The sequence below is a fragment of the Diabrotica virgifera genome, chromosome 4 (genome assembly GCF_917563875.1).
Source record: "Diabrotica virgifera virgifera chromosome 4, PGI_DIABVI_V3a".
Lineage (NCBI taxonomy): Eukaryota > Metazoa > Arthropoda > Insecta > Coleoptera > Chrysomelidae > Diabrotica > Diabrotica virgifera.
Window position 1 is genome coordinate 232,288,638 of NC_065446.1, and position 18,626 is coordinate 232,307,263.

Genomic DNA, 18,626 nt, shown 5'->3' on the forward strand with positions numbered 1-18,626 from the left:
TCTACTTTCAATCAAAACAGGATTTATTCGTTTTTACTTTTTGCATAGTAATAGAAATTTTGTTATCCAATTTTTATGATATTTTGTTCCTTGTATGAAACGCCTATGGATTTCACAGTAAACGAAGGAAACTTTAACGAAGTGTAGGAAGTTTGCAGACACATTCATACCTCTACGATAATATAGCTATTCTAACGGTGAAGGCCTTGGAATAAGATTTTCTATTTTAGTGCCTCCATTTATGGAAAATATGAGTAGGTGATTCCTGTAAAACAATTTATTATTATTTGTGGTTTGTCGGTTTCAAACGTTAAATTATATATCTGCACTTCGATTTATATTTAAGAGGTGTTAGTATAATTGGATGATTATTACTGTCAATAGTATATTTAGAAAAAATGGATTGGGTTGGGGTAATTTTTTTTTGGTGTTGAAAATGATACAGAGTTCGAGTAACAGTTAAAGATAAACCTCCTCTTTATAGATTTCAAGCAAGGTTACGATTCTGTGATAAGAAGGCGTCTTTACCAGGCCCTAAAAGTATCTACTTGGAATTCCGGAAAAGATGATCAGACTAGTAAAAATAATGGCCTTAATGAAGACCGACAAAAGAGTAACGATATAAGGAAGTCTAACAGGAAAATTTAAAGTTAAAAGGGAATTAAAGCAGGGAGATTCGCTGTCCACAGTACTCTTCAATCTCTTGAAGAAATAGTGGAATACGAACGAAAGGTTTGGACAGAAGCCAGGTTTGGCATTTGCGAACGATGTAGTGCAGGGGTTCCCAAACTTTTTTGTACCACGCCCCCTTTTGTTGAAATGAAAGCTTCTCGCGCCTCCCCTTTTCAATAAATTGTATGCGCCTAAATAGGAACAAAATCAAAACAAATAAGTATTAGCTTGAAAACAAAACATTTATTTATTCTGCCATAAGATACAATAATATCAGTTTCCATAAAATACAAAAATTATTAATACAAGAAAAATAGATTAGGTTGGTTAGTGAGATGGATGTGCTTTCATTTTATTTACTAGTATGCCTATTCGTGGCTGAGTTTTAGTAAGCTCACAGCACAAGTCACTAGCAACATCAAGTTTATTCCGATACTTTGTTTTAATTGTCACAAGTGTTAAAAATCGCACAAATAGTTACTTGAAAAAGGCAAATATAAATAAAGAGCTTCCCGTGATACACTAAAATACACTTTGAAATATTTTAACCAAAATGAAGGTTTGTCCATTATAACAAAGTATTTGGCAGAGGAATAATTCAAAAAATCATTTGGATTTATTTGCAAAGCATCTTCTTGAAGTGATTCAGGCAGGGAGTCTATGGATTGGATCAGTTGACATGGAATGGATTCTGTAAATAAAATTGTCACAAGTGTTTGGGAAGTATTTCGGAACTCTTCAATTATGCTCTCCAAATGGTTTGATATTTGGATTTTTAAACTCGGTCCTTCATAAATGTCCTTGAAGCGTGTTTCTTCTGAGATTGGCTCTACTTTAGAGAAATTTGAATAATTTCAGGGGTTTGCTGATATTTTACGCCTCCAAAGTTGAGTAATTAAGCCTCCATCACAATGAGTAACTACTATATTTGAGTTTCCACCCTGCAGTTTTAGGTGAAGGCTGTTCAACGAGTCAAATATGTCTGACAAATAGGCCAATATTACTTGGGTACAATGTTTTTTGAAGGCCATGTTTAGCTCATTTTGCTTTTGATGTTCCAAGGTGATTACTTCATCTTAAAGGTCAAATAATCTTGCCAACATGTTTCCTTTTAATAGCCATCGTACTTCTATATGAAGTAGCAGTGTTTTGTGATCACTTTCTAAATTTTCACAAAGAGTTTTAAACAGTCGAGTATTCAACGCACTGTTTTTTATGTACTTCACTACTTTAATACACCACTTTAAGACAGCCATAAGTTCATTTGGAAGGGTTTTTGCTGACAAGGCTTGTCGATGTATAAAACAATGTATCCCAATCACATCAGCATCTTTCTCTATTACTAATTACAAATAGCCTGAACGAAAACGAAGCATTGAAGTTGCACCATTTGTACATAAACTGATCAGTTTTTGCCAAGATAGTTCATGTTTGTCAAAAAACTCTCACACTGCTTTCATAACATTAATAGCTTTTGTCGTGGTCTCCAGTCTCCAACTCTGTAGAAAAGAGTCCTTCATTCTTTCGTTTTGAATATACCGAACATAAACAATTAACTGATAACATTGTGTTATGAAGATGATAATATGATAATTATATGTTAGTACTCTCGTCTAGCTGAATAGCAAAAAATGGCGATTATTTTACTGCATCAACTACCTGGTTTTGTATGTCTTCGGTCATATATCATCAATGCGGCGTTTCACAGTATTGTCAAAAAGAGGTATTTGAGATAACTTTTGCTTACTCTGCGTTACCAGATACAGTTTAACAAGCGGTTAATTTTGAATTTTAGAAAAATAACTAAATTTAATTTAATGTTCAACTTGTCTCGCGCCCCCCCTGATATGTCCTCACGCCCCCCAGGGGGGGGGCGCGCCCCCCAGTTTGGGAACCCCTGATGTAGTGGTAATGGCAAGACCTAAAAGGGAACTACTGAGGATTTTCAAACTGTTTGAAGCGATGGTTAGGCAGTATGTATTGAGTATTCATGAGAAAATGTATATGGAAATGAACCTATGAAAACTACCACAAACAACAAGAGTAAAGACTATTGATTCAAAAAGGTGACGGGGTGTGAGTATCTAGGAGTAACTCTAACAAGTAAAAGGAAAGAAAGCCAAGAACTTGAGTAAAATATACCGAACAGTGATTAAGCCCACAATCATTTACGGAAGCGCAACATGAGCTATGATGAACAAAAATCAAGAATATATGTTGAACATCTGGGAGCGGAGTGTCCTAAGGAAGATATTCGGGGTAGTAAAAGACGATGAAGACGTTTGGGGGAGACGAACAAGTGCAGAGACCAGAGAATATCAATCAGAGAGATCAAGAATACCAAAGAAATGGAGACCAAGCATTATACTACCTCTTTTTATAAAGGGAGACAAATCGGACCCGGGGAACTACAGAGGAATTAATTCATTAAACACAACACTACAATTAACCAAAGTGATAACAACTAAACTGAATGAAATTGTAACAATAGCAGAAGAACAACCAATATTATATTTATAATGAGACCTCCGGCGTTATATTTATAATGAGACAAGTGCAAGAGAAATCATTATAATACAACAAAGAGAGATCTGCTTATAAGACCACGAAAACTATGAAATGACAATTTACTGGAGGCACGTTGAAAACATACGAGTCTGCCTAAAAAGAAGAGGATTTATATGCATACAGAAAACAAATATTTAGAAGTATTAACAATTCGGGAAATACTTAGGAAGTAGAGCAGGTAGAAGTCGCAGGGTGCTAAATCTGGCAAATTGGGTGCTCCATAAGTGTGACGCGTTTGTGGACAATAAATAGTCTTTAATAAAGTGCACATTGTCGTGATGGAGGATCCAGGAGTTCTCTTTTTTACATTTCCGAGTCCAATGTTCTCGGACTTCGAGCCTTCGAAAGAAGACAGCATCTAAAGAACAAGAAAAAACCAATATTGTGGCTGTATAATTTTGATATTTACCGATATTTATTTTACTTTTTTTTAATTAACGAAGTTCCTTATCACTCTCGGCTTTATTTAATATTTGTTATATTTTTCTTGTTTTGTTTTGTCTTTCAACGTCAGAATTTTTTTAATTGTGTGGTGAATATTTATTAGAATAACATAAAACCTTTTTTTTTCTCTGATTCTGGCTTTGGTTTAGAACTAGAACCTTTAGCCACGTAACTTATCACTAAGTCAGGGGAGTAATGTGTAGTGTGTGTGTTGAGTAAGTGTCTTGTTACTTTGCAAAGTCGACGTCATTGTCTTTGCAAAGAGACGCTAATTGTTTCCGAACGTCTGCGGTCCCTCCGGTGAGTACCGATCCCACAAGGACAGAAACTATTTTTCATTTATTAATTTATAATAAATGAAAAATTTCTGCCCCTGGTAGGATTCGAACTCCCGACCTTTCATTTCAAAGGTAGGCGCTCTTACCACTGCGCCACAGAGGGGGTTAAAACCTTTTTTATCGTGATTATAACGTCAAGTAGACAAAACAAAAATTGAGTATTTAAAAATTGTACTGTGATAAACGAATTTTATTACCAAATATTTCGATTCTGCAAAAGCTTCTGGGTGTAAACGAAAGCTTTTGGAATGAAATTAAAAAGGATATTACAACATAATTCCCGAAAAAAGAGCTACCGTATTTGTAATAGCCTACTTATAGAATGATGGTGTCACATATGTGGTATTTCACCTTGCTACTTAACACCATTACCGAGTAATAACGTATTCATTTCCAAGAACAAGGTATATCATTTTTACATTCTTAAAATTATATGCATGAATATGTGGAATAATACAAAAACAACTGACCGTTGAGAATAAATTTTATGAAAACTTTGAAGCGGATCTAATTTCTTAGGCTCATTTAAACCTTGATGATTTTAATTATTATTAGTATTAATTGGCAATGAAAGAACGTGGTCAAGTGATTCCACATTGCTTTCGTAATTTTACTATTGTGTGCTATTTTTATCACTTTTTATAATTCTTCGATTGGATTAAACCACAATTATTTGTATAATTTCATTTTTTATTTGGTTCTTGACGTTTCAATTTACACTACGGAAACAGAAAGGCTATTTTCGAATTTAAGCTCCTTGATTGTAGATTCAAGTCCACTAGAAGAATTCTGGATTTTAATTGAATTAAAGATCCCCTAAAGTTACCAGTCTTCTCCAGATACTTTGTCTTCAAAGGGAGTTTAAAGTTATCTTCAATGATAAAATGAATGACAAGCAGCAACATTGCTTTTCTAGACAAACTGAATCTGAATCCATATTTTTCCAAGGCTAACAATGCTTCAGAAAGACGTTTCTCATTCTCATTTGATATGACAGTATCTATTTCCCCACATGTTTGACTATTTGTTCTGTTTTTTCCTCGTATACCCTCCAAAATAGTGTTGTAGTGTTTCCGGCCTCTATAAGCAGTGGATCTACCTGGTCCTATCTCATGTAATATTATTTCGGCCAACATTCCCTTTTTGTTAATTGTGCAGTTTCTTAACATAACCCTTTTTTCCTCCGCATTTCTTGGGCCTTTGTTAGGGCTTGGTGACACTCTAAATGTCTAAATATTGTTATTTTATTGTCTCCATTGGCTTAGATTTGACAAATCTAAACCTTGTTGTTATTCAAATGCTGTGGTTGCTTAGCAAGGTCTTCATTTTGAGAAGAGTTGCACTTGCTATTGTCATCCTTGCTTTTATTTCTAGATATGTGATTAGGTTGTCCGTTATCTAGCAGTCCAAGTACATAAATTTTGTTTCTTGTTTTATTGTCGTATTGTACAATTTATGTTTGTCTGCAAGTTGGGGTTTCCGTCTTCGGTTTTAGTTGTTCATTTTCAAGCTGAGATCGTTGTCCTATCTTGTCAGTTGGATTAGTAGAAATTGCAGTTTTTCTGCGCTATTTGCTGATACGACTGAGTCGTCAGAGTATTTTATATTGGATAGGTACAGGATTATTTTTTTGCTTTCTTTTGCATCTTCTAGTGCTCATTGAAAAATGCCTTTTGAGTTTTTGAGAAGTCACAACTCAAGTGTTTAACACAGTGAAAAGCTTTTGGCTAGTAAATGAAATAAATAAAGCATAACATTTTCGGAGCTAGGTGAGAATAATATTTTTATTAATTTAATATCAAAGAACTAATACATTATATTTTTTTAAAGTAAATTACATTAAATACTCGTCACTGTCGAAGGTAAAACCACAAAACTGATTATTACAAATTGTATTGATTTATTCACGTGACCATGTAAACTTAATTGTTTCCAAGAGAGGTTTATGGCTGAATTTTGTTAATTGCTCCCCTAATTTTAAATTACTTCTTCGTCCTTGCTTGATTTTGCTCGCTATATTGATGTTTTGAAAGATAAGCACACAGCGAACATTGCAGACCGAAGGCATTTAAATAAAACCATTTTAAAAACTGTTAGGAAAGACAACTTTAACATTAAAGAAACAACTAATACCATTGAACAAAACAAATCTTAAAAGTTCTAAAACGAAAGTTGAAGACATGGATTAGGAATATTTATAAGTAAAAAAATAAACAAGGACATACCAAATAAAAAAGAATGTGTGTGCACTTTGTACGCACGTAAGAAGTTAAACTTCTATTATTATGATTTCAACGAAATTAATATAGGTACTTTAAACAGTTTATTTATATTTTATTTAAATATTAAACTAATTTTAATACTTACTACTTTTCAAAATTTTTTATTAAAACAATACCAAAAATAAAAAATAAAAGAATAAAACACACACAAACACATTGAAAAATGCCATAAAAATGATTTCTGAACAATAATTCTTGGAAAAATTTTAACTAAATACGCATTTTCTGAAAGAAAATATTTGTAAATGCATTAACAAATATATTCAAATTCTTGCCAAAAACTAACAATTTGTGGATTATACTTATGGCTTTGGTATCTGGTTCGATGGTAACTTCTTGATGTCGAATGGTACTGCTGTAGACTTCTTGTAGGCCTGGGCAGATGTTCGGCCCTAGGCCCCTGCAGCTGAAGATGTTGGGTGCTGTAGTCTGGATGTCATGGTCTCATTCTTCGCCTTAAAGTTGCATCACCGGTGATAGGCTTGAAGCTCCCGAAGGCAGGACTGTTATCTTTATTCCCAAAAACTATAAGATAAAGACACATATCAATCATCAAGAAAAAAAAAACAAAATCGAGCCTTTGCCAAATAATCGTAAAAAGTAATCATTGGCAAAGGAACAAAATAAAATTAATAGTGACGGAATAGTTAAATAATTTGATTACTAAAAGCATATCAATAGTTGAAATGAAATATTCAAAATTAAGATACTAATACACGTGGAGAGTAACGTCGAGGTTATGTAAAAAAAATCATTATAAAAAATTAAAAGTAGACTATAAAAAACTTAGAATACAAAACTCACCCCAAGAGAATAATAAGTCTGGAAATAGATAGCTATTATCCACGGTTCTTAGACATTACTACGGTTGCCCAGATCGACTAACCAATGAACATTAATAGTCCGTTCTCTAACGGTAAAATATCGCAAAACCTGTAATTTATAAAGAACCGCTTAGATTGACATGAAATTTGGCACACACATAGCTAACATGTCAAAGAAAAAAAGTGATATTGTGCCGATATGTGCTTTTGTCCTGGGGGTGGTTTTCACCCCCTCTTGGGGGTGAAAAATATTCGTCCAAAGTAAGTCAGGAAATGGATAAACTGGCTAATTTTAAGTAACTTTTGTTCTATAGAGTTTTTTCACTAAGTCAATACTTTTCGAGTTATTTGGCAGTGAATATGTTCATTTTTTCAACAAAATAACCACGCTTTTAGACGGTTTCTCGCAAATAACTCAAATAGTAAGTATTTTGTCGAAAAAACAGTCTCAGCAAAAATATAGCCTGTAAAAAATTTAAAAAATGGTGTATAATATCACGTCTCTATACCTAGTAGAAGCAGAGTTATAGCTAATGAAAAATAGGTTCATATTCGTCAAATTCCAAATGGAATACTTTAACGTGAAATAACCAAAAATGAAGTACATTTCGGGGAAAACTCATTACAACTTATTTAAAGTTTTTAAAAAAGGTTCATTTTTGTTTTATAAAAAAAATTCCTAGCGTTAAAAGTAAACAAGTTACGCTCAAAATAAAGTTAGTCCCTTTTTGTTTTGGTAAAAAAATTGAGAAAATCACCCCCTAATTAGTATCTTAAATGACCTTAATCGTTACGACTTCACAAGTTTCTTGACTCGTGTATGTATTGTTTATATGATCTGTAAGTTTCATCGGTTCAAAGTCCTTAATATTGAAAAGGCTGTAGTTAAAAGGGGTTGAACGAGTCACTGATCACGAATGTATGCAAGTTTAGAAACACCAAATCAATTTTTGTCTAACAGAAAAACAAAAAAATACATGATATTCAGAAAAGCAATGCTGACTTTTTTTTGTTTTTCGAGATTTTTGGTATCTCTAACAATTTTTAAGTTATTTTGAAAAAAAGCATATTTTCAAAATAAAAATTTTTAAAAATTTTACTTTGAAACCAAATTTTTTCAAAAATAAGCACTTTGAATCAATGAAACTTACAGATTATATAAACACAACATAAGTAAAATAATTTGTGGAGCGGTAACGATTAATTTCATTTAAGTTGCTAATTAGGGGGTGGTCTTCCCGATTTTTTTTTGCCAAAACAAAAGGGAACAACTTTATTTTGAGCGTAACTTGCTTAAATTTAATGCTAGAAACTTTTTGTAAAAACAGAAATAAAAATTTTTTTAACACTTTAAAAAAGATATAAAGGGTTTTCCCCAAAAAGTGCTTAATTTTTTGGATATTTCACGTCGAAATATTCTATTTGGAATTTGGTGAATATGAATCTATATTTCATTGGCTATAACTCTCGTTCTACGAAATTCAGAGACCGAACGCGTACACCATTTTTTTTTACTTTTTTTATAGGCTATATTTTTGCTAAGAACGTTTTTTTCGACAAAATACTTACATTTTGAGTTATTTGCGAAAAACCGTCTAAAAATGTGGTTATTTTGTTGAAAAATGAACATATTCACTCGCAAATAACTCGAAAAGTGTTGATTTGGCGAAAAAGCTCTATAGATCAAAAGTTACTTAAAATTAGTCAGTTTACCCATTTCCGGACTTATTTTGGACATACATTTTTTCACCCCCAAGAGGGGGGTGAAAATCACCCCCAGGGCGAAAGCACACATCGGCACAATATCACTTTTTTTCTTTGACATGTAAGCTATACGTATGCCAAATTTCATGTCAATCCAAGCGGTTCTTTAAAATTTAGAGCAAAAACCGTGAAAGAATGTACTATAAGGGTGCGATTACGTCACGAGTGTACTGTCATTTGAATCGTAATATGATTTTTTTCGAATCCTGAGAAAACTAATAAGTATTTTAGAAAAATTTAAACGCAGGATGAAAGATTACACTATTACCGAAATTTCGAAAGAGTACAACGTTCTAAGTATCTGGGGGCCGTAATCACAGCTGACAACGATGTTACTGAAGAAATAAAAGACAGAATCCAAACAGCAAATCGCTGTCTATTCGCACTGGATAAGCTTATAAAATCAAAAAATCTTACAAGAAGTTCCAAGATCAAAATCTATAAATTCATCGTCAGACCTGTACTAACATATGGTTGCGAAACGTGGACCATGGCCAAATCAAACGAAGAAAAGCTCAGACGTTTTGAACGAAAAATACTTAGAAACATTTTCGGACCTCACCACGACATTAACACAAACCAGTGTAGGATCAGAACCAACTTCGAATTAAAAGAACTCGACAATGACACCGATATTATCCAAGAAATTAAATCACAGCGACTAAGATGGGCAGGCCACGTGCACAGACTTCATAGTAGAGAGACTTGTAAGACTGGTATGGGAGGAGATTCCTACAGGCAAATGACCACTCGGACGTCCCAGAATGCGATGGAGAGATAACATCCAATCAGATCTCCGAAAAATGAACATTCCAGTTGACCCTAGGTTGATGGGAGACCAAACAAATTGGAAGAAAGTTGTACAGTCAGCCTGGACCCACCCAGAGTTGTAGCGCTACGTGATGGTGATAATGATGATATTCCAATGCTAGATTAAATAGTAATGGGGACAGCGGGTCTCCCTGTCTGAGTTAAAAGAATTACAACGCTCAAATGGATCTGGGCGTAAGTATATTTTGCCAGAGTCAGAGATGGAAGATAGACATCCAGCGCCTCCAGCACAGCTGGATTCAGGGAGCTCAAGATCGGATGCAATGGAGTTATTTACGGGATGCATATGTTCAGCAGTGGACTTAAAGCATCTAATTTATTATTTAGCGTATGGCTATATCACAGTTTTTGTATAAAAATAAAGATCACAATATATTATAAAAAAAAAATAATAATTAATTTTTATAAACGAAAATTTAGTTGATAAATATATTGAATCGATTCATTGGTCGCCATTAAAAAATCGGACCAATTGCCACTGTACGATCTGATGGGACATTCCTCCACCAAATGCTTAACCGTTTGTCTGCCAGCACCGCAATCGCAATTTGGAGAAGATATTTTTCCCCATCTAAAAAGTGAGTCAGAGCACCTACCACAGTTGGTTCTAATTCTATTTAGTGTCACCCAGATCCGTCTTGGTTGATTGAAACCCTCTGGCTTGTTTGTAATACATGACATATTTCGGATGTCAGGTGGAGCATTCTTCTCCCAATCTTCTTGCCAACGGTCGGTTATTTCGAAATTCCTTTCAATTAGGATCCTTGCAGAATCCAGAGGGTTTTTTTCTTGAACGAAGCCTATTTATGTCTCTGTCGTTAGTGCCAACGTGAGAGCGGAGCACAGGATCGGCGTTGAAAGCAGCTAATGATGATTGATTATTTATTTTTATTAGTAGCTAGCTCTGGCTTATTCATGTTAACTGTGCTGTTCTAAGGCATGATTTGAGTAAAGACAATAATTTATATCTTTTCCGTTTAACCCCAGCATGTAGCACATATTCAGCTGAACTCTACGCCATATACCGTGCTGTGAAACTTCTTAACGAGCTTACACTCACAAAAGGCCTGATCATAACAGATTCCCTTAGCTCTCTAAACTCATTAAAACACATTCATCCTTTTGAAAAGTTGCTAAAATACCACCTGTCCCAAACTCATGAACATGGAAGAAGCGTCCAATTTTTATGGATTCCCTCACACGTCGGAATAACAGGAAATGAAGAAGCTGACAGGACTGCACGAGAGACAATTTTAAGTTATTTTTCGGAGCCGATAGGCAAGTGTGTTTCCAGTGACTTAAAAGCTTATTTTAAAAATAAAGTGTTGTATTTGTGGCGAAATGAGTGGTCTCAAAATAATTCTAAGCGGAATAAAATCAAAAATAATGTGTCTCAGTGGATTCCACCGTTGCGCGATAGACGAGAACAAATTGCGGTTGCGCGTTTACGTCTAGGACATACCAGGTTAACGCACTCTTACGTTTTCACAAAGAATAATCCACCTATATGTGATCAGTGTAACGTCCGATTAACAGTCGAACACTTTTTAATAAGTTGTAGTAAATATGACCAAGAAAGACACCGCTACAATATCCCAAACGCTCTACCAGAGGCTCTAGGTCAAAACTGTTCCTATGACAATATAGTTAATTCTAAGATCCATAAACATTTTGTACAATCTGTAGTTCTTTACTTTTGTTATTTATATTTTGTTCCGTCGCTAATAACCTTTTGGTGGATGCGACTTCTTTTTCTAATAAAAAAAAAAGAATGTGTGTGTACTTTGTACGCACGTAAGAAGTTATACTTCTATTATATGATTTAAACGAAATTAATATACTTTTTATTTATATTTTATTTAAATATTAAACTAATTTATACTTACTACTTCTCAAACATTTTTATTAAAACAGTGCCAAAAATTAAAATAATAAAAGAATAAAACACAGACAAACACATTAAAAATGCCACAAATGATTTCTGAACATTATTGTCGGAAATTTTTTTAACTAAATACGTATTTTCTGAAAATAAAATTATATAATAAATATACTTACAATCATAAAATGTATAAAAAAAAATAAAAAAATAAAAGTTTTTATTGGGATTCGAACCAGCTATCAGCGCGGTTGGTATATTGGGGTTCATTCGCCTTAAACGCTTCGCCACAGAGGCAATGTGTCATTATGTGCGAAGATCGACTAACTAAACGGATTAAGCTTTTGACATTTTTGGATTAAATTAAATTATTTTGATTTTGAATTGAAATGATTTAGAATTGAAAAAATACAACAAAACATAGAGTAAGAAAACAATATATTAGGTGAACATTGATAGAAATTTTGATGGTAATCAAATTATGTAAATAAAAGTATTACATACTATGTATTTTGGTAGGTTCAAATAGGTTGGTACCTATGATACATTTACAATTATTACGTACCTGTTGCTTTTAAAAACTATTTAAATGTCACTACAATTATAAACTTTTTCGTTTCTGTCCTCACAACAATAAAACTAATATATTATACATTTGTTTACCTTCATATGGAACAATTATTTATTATTGACAGATCATTTCAACACCCAATCAGAGCCCGTATAACGACTAATACCATATTGTCGGTGCCTCAATCTCAATCGCGCCTAAAGAAGTATAACTTCAAAAAAATTTATATAGCATACCTATCTTTTGTTTTCATTTTTGTTTTGGGTTTGACTTTAAATAAAATTCTGTCGCCGTTTCAACGAGACTATGAGTTTTAAATATTGCTTTATGAAGTTTATTTATAAAAAAAAATGATATATCATATCTAGATCTGAAACACGTGTTCTTGCTTCTAACCTAGACCTTGCCAGTTTATCAGCATTCACGGTTTGTCTGGCCGGTTTACAAATTACTTCTTATTATTATGCTTGGCAGGTATTTGTATGTAAAACACATGTGACGACAAAATAGCACTCATTACTAATACTTACAGATGGATACATCTTTTTTTAAGTTTATCTATGAATTTACGTACTTACGTTATTTCTACTTAGGTCAATGACATAATAGTCCTAATGTTAGAAAAAACTTACAAATGTTCCGTTCACTTAATCTAGGATTCATATAAATAAAAGTGTTCAATTTTCACATGCGACAAATAATCTTATGTTTTTCTTTGTATTATTTCAGTAATTTTCACCTCCATTTTAAATTATTATTTAAGCCAACCTTGAATATTAGTTTCTAGTACCCAGTTTGATCCCTATCTAGTTTTATCCCCACCCAAATACAGACATTTTTGAACTACGACCAAAAAACTTTCTCCTCTCTCTGCTGCCTCGTGCCAGAAATGTACAGACGCGAATCTTTTGACTCTTGACTTTGGAAGAAAACACACTGTTGTGTATTCTCTTAGTACTAGCCACTAGTTACCGCGCGGTGAAAAGTACCGCGAATTTTTCTCTTGATTGTTGGCCGCCGAAGGCAACATACCTCTCTCAGTTAACACGCAGAAAGTATTGCGAATCTCTCTCTTCACTGTTGAAACCCAAAAGGCACCGTTCAAATATCTCTCACTCCTGCTTTGTATCGAAGTAAATGAACGCATTTCTCTCTGCTTTCTCAGCTATAAAGCAATAGACGTAGTGAAAAGTACCGCGAACCTCCCTCTTTTCTCTTTGTGAACTAATTGAAGACGCAAACAGTGACGTGTAAACGTGTATCCGCAAAGACAGACACAGTTCATCCCAGTTTTATCCGCAGTTTTATCCGCGATCAACCACGGCGAGTGAAGACCTGCTATAGTAGCAACCGAAACCTACCTACTTATCGGAATACCGCGAGTGTCTGTAACGGAGATTTTGGTAAGATTTTCTATAAACTTAGTATATGTATAACATAGTTACCTCTCTAAATTTTCTTTGAACCAGCAACCTATAATACAGTCCACACAACTCTGAAATTATTTTGTCAGACACTTTACTACTTTTACCACTGTGTCCTCCAGATGTAATTTTTGTTCTTGTGCTTACTTATTATTACTTAGTATTACTTGCTATTTATGCCGCTTCCTATTTTCCTGTTTCTTACTTTCCTACTTCTGTATCATTCTTGGAATTCTATTTGGTTGCATACCATTTCAGTTTTAAAAAGTTTTTTGAAGTTATACTTCTTTAGGCGCGATTAAGAGTAAAATTTCATAATTCTGCGCGCATGCGTACACAGACAGTATGGTATAAACGTTATAAGGGATCTGACTGGGTGTTAAAATCATCTGTCAATAATTGTTCAATATGGAGATTTTGGATAAACAAGTTAATGTTGTGTATATTAGTTTTTATTGTTGTGATGGCAGAGAAAAATGCAAGTTTATAATATTGTAGTTACTTTTTAAATAGTTTTTAAAAGCGACAGGTACGTAATAATTGTAAATGTTTCAGTATCCTAATAAAAAATTTCATAGGTAGGACCTACGTATTTGGAAAATTTAAAAAGAACCTTCTAAAATAGCATGTAATGCTTTGATTTACATAATTTGATTAGCATCAAAATTTCTATCAATATTCACCTAATATATTGTTTTCTTACTATATGTTTTGTTGTATTCTAATATTTCTTTCAATTCTAAATAATTTCAATTCAAAATCAAAATAATTTGGTTAAATTCAGAACCGTAAAAAGTTTAATCCGTTTAGTTAGTTGATCTTCGCACATGATGACACATGGTCTCCGTGGGTAAAAGTTTTAAGGTGAATGAATTTCAATACTAAATAACTGCGCTGATAAGCGGGTTCGAACCCCAATGGAAACTTATTTTTTTATTTTTTTATACATTTTATGATTGTAAGTTTATTATATATTTTTTTCAGAAAATACGTATTTAGTTAAAAATTTTTCCTACATTGTTCAGAAATCATTTGTGGCATTTTTCAATGTGTTTGTGTGTGTTTTATTCTTTTATTATTTTAATTTTTGGCACTGTTTTAATAAAAAAATTTGAGAAGTAGTAAGTATTAAAATTAGTTTAATATTTAAATAAAATATAAATAAACTGTTTAAAGTCTATTAATTTCGTTGAAATCATATAATAGAAGTATAACTTCTTACGTGCGTACAAAGTACACACACATTATTTTTTCTATATTTCTGATTATTGGCTCCTGCTTATTTTTTTTTTGTTTTTCGTATAGTCTACTTGATTACAATTGAACAGTTCATTACGATGTAAATCTTAACAGCAGATTGCATACGGATGTAGTTGAAACCAATCAGGTATTGGTGAAAATTTCCGAGTTATATATTAATTTGTTTAATTAAACATGTTTTTAAAAAAGATCCCATAAAAAACACTACAGTGCTAGTCAAAAGTCCGTACCCCCCCTCGTATCTTTTGAACGGTTATACTTATAATAGTGGAATTTGGAGGGAGGAAATAAACGGATATAGGCTTCTTAACTAGTCATGACAGGTGACGTAATAGTGACAGATGACGTTACAGCGCCACTATGACAGATAATTTTAAATGGGACCTTATGGCAAGTGATACCTCGTTTGAAAGGTATTGAAAATACCTATCCAGTCATACTATTTTTTTTGGGTTTAAGTTGATTTTGATTTTGGTGAATAAATTAAATAAATATAACATTGTAGTTTCGTATTTAACTAATAAAAATTCAAATGTCCGCCTATGGTTTTTTTGTCAAAAAAGTTGACGTTTTTCAGTTCTCTAGTAGTTTTTACGTCAACGTCAACCTTTTTGACAAGTAATCATAGGCGGAGGTTTGAATTTTTATTAATTAAATGCGAAACTACAATTTTATATTATTTCATTTATTCATCAAAATGAGCTTAAACTCAAACAAAATTAGTATGACTGAATAGGTATTTTCAATACCTTTCAAACGAGGTATCACTTGCCATAAGGTCCCATTTAAAATTATCTGTCATAGTGGCGCTGTAACGTCATCTGTCACTATTACGTCACCTGTCATGATTGGTTAAGAAGCCTACATCCGTTTATTTCCTCCCTCCTAATTTCACTATTATAAGTATAACCGTTCAAAAGATACGAGGGGGGGGTACGAACATTTGACTAGCACTGTATGTATATACAGTATTTAGTTTGTGAACCTCATATTTTTTTATTTGAAAATTTTTTCTAGGCTAAATCGGGGGGCTGAAGTTGCTATTGCAGTCCAAGACTTTATGTCGTTTAATTTAATACTTTTAAGTAGGTAGTCTACAATTATTTAAACCCAACCACTGTTTGCTTTTTTTTTAACAACTATTGTAATCCATATTTGGGCTTCTTTTACTAATTAATTAAAAATTATATATAGGCAACAATCCATTTTTCGTTTAAAACTGATTACATATAATAAAAAGTACTTTCTTTCTAATTTCTGAACCTGTGTATATAGATAATTACCTGCATTTAAAGGAAAGTCATTAATATTATCATTAGGATAACTTATTTTCAAATTAAAATGGAATACATACTAAATTTATGACAACGGTAGGCAAAAACATTGAGGAGTATTGTCAGTGTATCGTATAACAATTTAACAGCTCATATTTAAAAAACCGCTTATTCCCTGAGAGAAAAAACTGTTTTTTTTAATGTTCATGACTTACTTATCCATCGAAAACCTTTAACAATAATAATTGTGACTATGTGGTGCGGTATGACAGGTGTTAGAGAAAGAGTCATTTACAGATTTTTAATTGAAAGGAAACACGGAAATATGGCTATGCCAAAAAAACGTATGAAGAATATTTTGGTAAGATTCTCCATTATTAAATTCAATAAATATAACTTTATTTACTGCTATTTACTTAATAATAATATAAATACAGAGATATTTTCTGTTACTAGGGACATTCTTGTAAAAACTCTGCTAACTTCTAGAAGCTATTCGAAAGTTTCTCTTTGCTAATAAGTCCTTGTATAATGACGTCTTCAGCGTTAATGAATTTAAATTGTGGACTAGGTGTCTGAGGTTGTTGATATCATCGTTATCATGTGTTGATGATTGATGTTAATCCTCACTATCTTAGATAATAATATGTTTAATATAATAAAAATAAAAACTTGAGAGCACGTATTATTTGATATTATCGAAATGAATGACATATCTTCAAAATCTACACAACAACCTTTGAAAGCTGCATTAAGGAATTGTGAAGTGTGTACAAATTATACACGTATATGAAAATATAGATTACAGATATTCTATATTTTGAGATGATTTAACGTAGATTACTAACATTATTAAAATATAACAAATACACTAAAATGAGTTGGTATACAAAAAAGGCCGCTGGTAACAAAAATTGTTCGGATGGAACGTACATACCTACATACATAACGTACTTCATTTATCTGATTTTTATCTTACATTTACCGTGTGTTTCAATAATTGGCGGAGGGATTTGTTCATCCACCAAAATTGTAATAGTGTTCTTCAAGTCTTATCTTATATCATTGAAAGATCATTGTTTCTGAAAAAATATCATTGTAATATCGTTATCTGGTCATTTTAGAAAACTATCTCGCCACGTGAGTCGAAGTGGTCCACGCAGTCTCCTTCCAGTTGGGGCTTCTTCCCATACTTACTATCCTTTCGTCAGAATGTCTTCTGAGAGGTATCCTGCCCATTGGAGTCTCCTATACTTTATATCTGTTATTTAGTTAGCGTCTGAATATAGTTTTTGGAGCTCTTTGATAGTATTATCCTATATTGTCCTAATGTTCCATCAAGTACAGGCCCAAAGATTTTCGTTAGGATTTGTCTTTTTAAAACACGTAGTCGGTCTTCATTTGCCCTTGTTATCGTCCACATAGATCACTATGGGTCTTATAATTGTTTTATATAGTTGTACCTTTGTTTGTTTTGTTAGTTGTTTCGATTTTATAAGGTTTTGAAGAGCATAAAGACATCTGTCGCCGGCCGGCTTGTATCCTATTGTTTATTTCTCGTGATCCGGTATTGTCTTCAGTTATTGTTGTTAAAGTACACTTAAATTCTCTGAGGCGCTCAAAGTTAAAGTCATCGATGGTGATGTTCTGTTCAATTCTATCTCTATTTCATTCTGTTTTTGCTTCTCATAAACATATTATATTTAGGTTTGTTTTCATTGATTAGGAGTTCCATCTTCTCTGCTTCCTTCTCGAACCTGATAAAAGTCTTCTTCATCCTTATCCTTAATCTGGTGTTTCCTATTAGATTGATGTCGTCTTCAAATGCCAATAGTAAGTTTGGTCCATCTCGATGGAATACTGTAATCGATTATGTATTCGATTCCTACACTTCTGATTATGTGTTCCAGAGCTAAGTCAAAGAGTTGTGGTAAATCACCTTATTTTACTTTACGTCGAATATTTTGCTCTATAAGGAGCAAATCACTTCACTCTTCATAGAAAAAGTCAATTTTAGGGTGTATATGTAACAGCTCTCGTTTCCGCACCCTCTCGTTACAATTTCTAGAGAATTTCCTGGCTGTCCGTATCGTATTACTATCATTTTTAGGTTTCTTTTTATAACTCTGCTAAGGCCCGGTCTTTTCACCTCCGAATAACTAGTTATCGGGAAGTTTATCAGACACTCTAACTTCCCGATAACTAGTTTGTTATCCGTAGGTGAAAAGATCGGGCCTATCTTATACTTACCTCGATCATAATATTGAAATGAATATGGAAGATAATTAAAGAGAAACATCGACTTGAGATTTATTTCCATATTTTCAACCTACACAGCTGTGTAAGAATGTAAAATCTGTCACTCTTAATAAAAATGTTTTAACTTGTAACACGTTTCCACGTATTTCTAACCGAATCATCGCATCAAATCTAAAAATATCATTGTCAACAATAAGCAAAAGATTACGAAGGTTAGGAAATCCTCTCATTTTTGT

General features: G+C 33.0%; 1 protein-coding gene across 39 annotated transcripts in view; it reads left to right on the top strand.

The window, feature by feature from the left end:
- Nucleotides 1–18,626, top strand: part of LOC114327522 (microtubule-actin cross-linking factor 1) — an 865,580-nt gene that overhangs the window by 683,238 nt on the left and 163,716 nt on the right. The window lies entirely within an intron of this gene.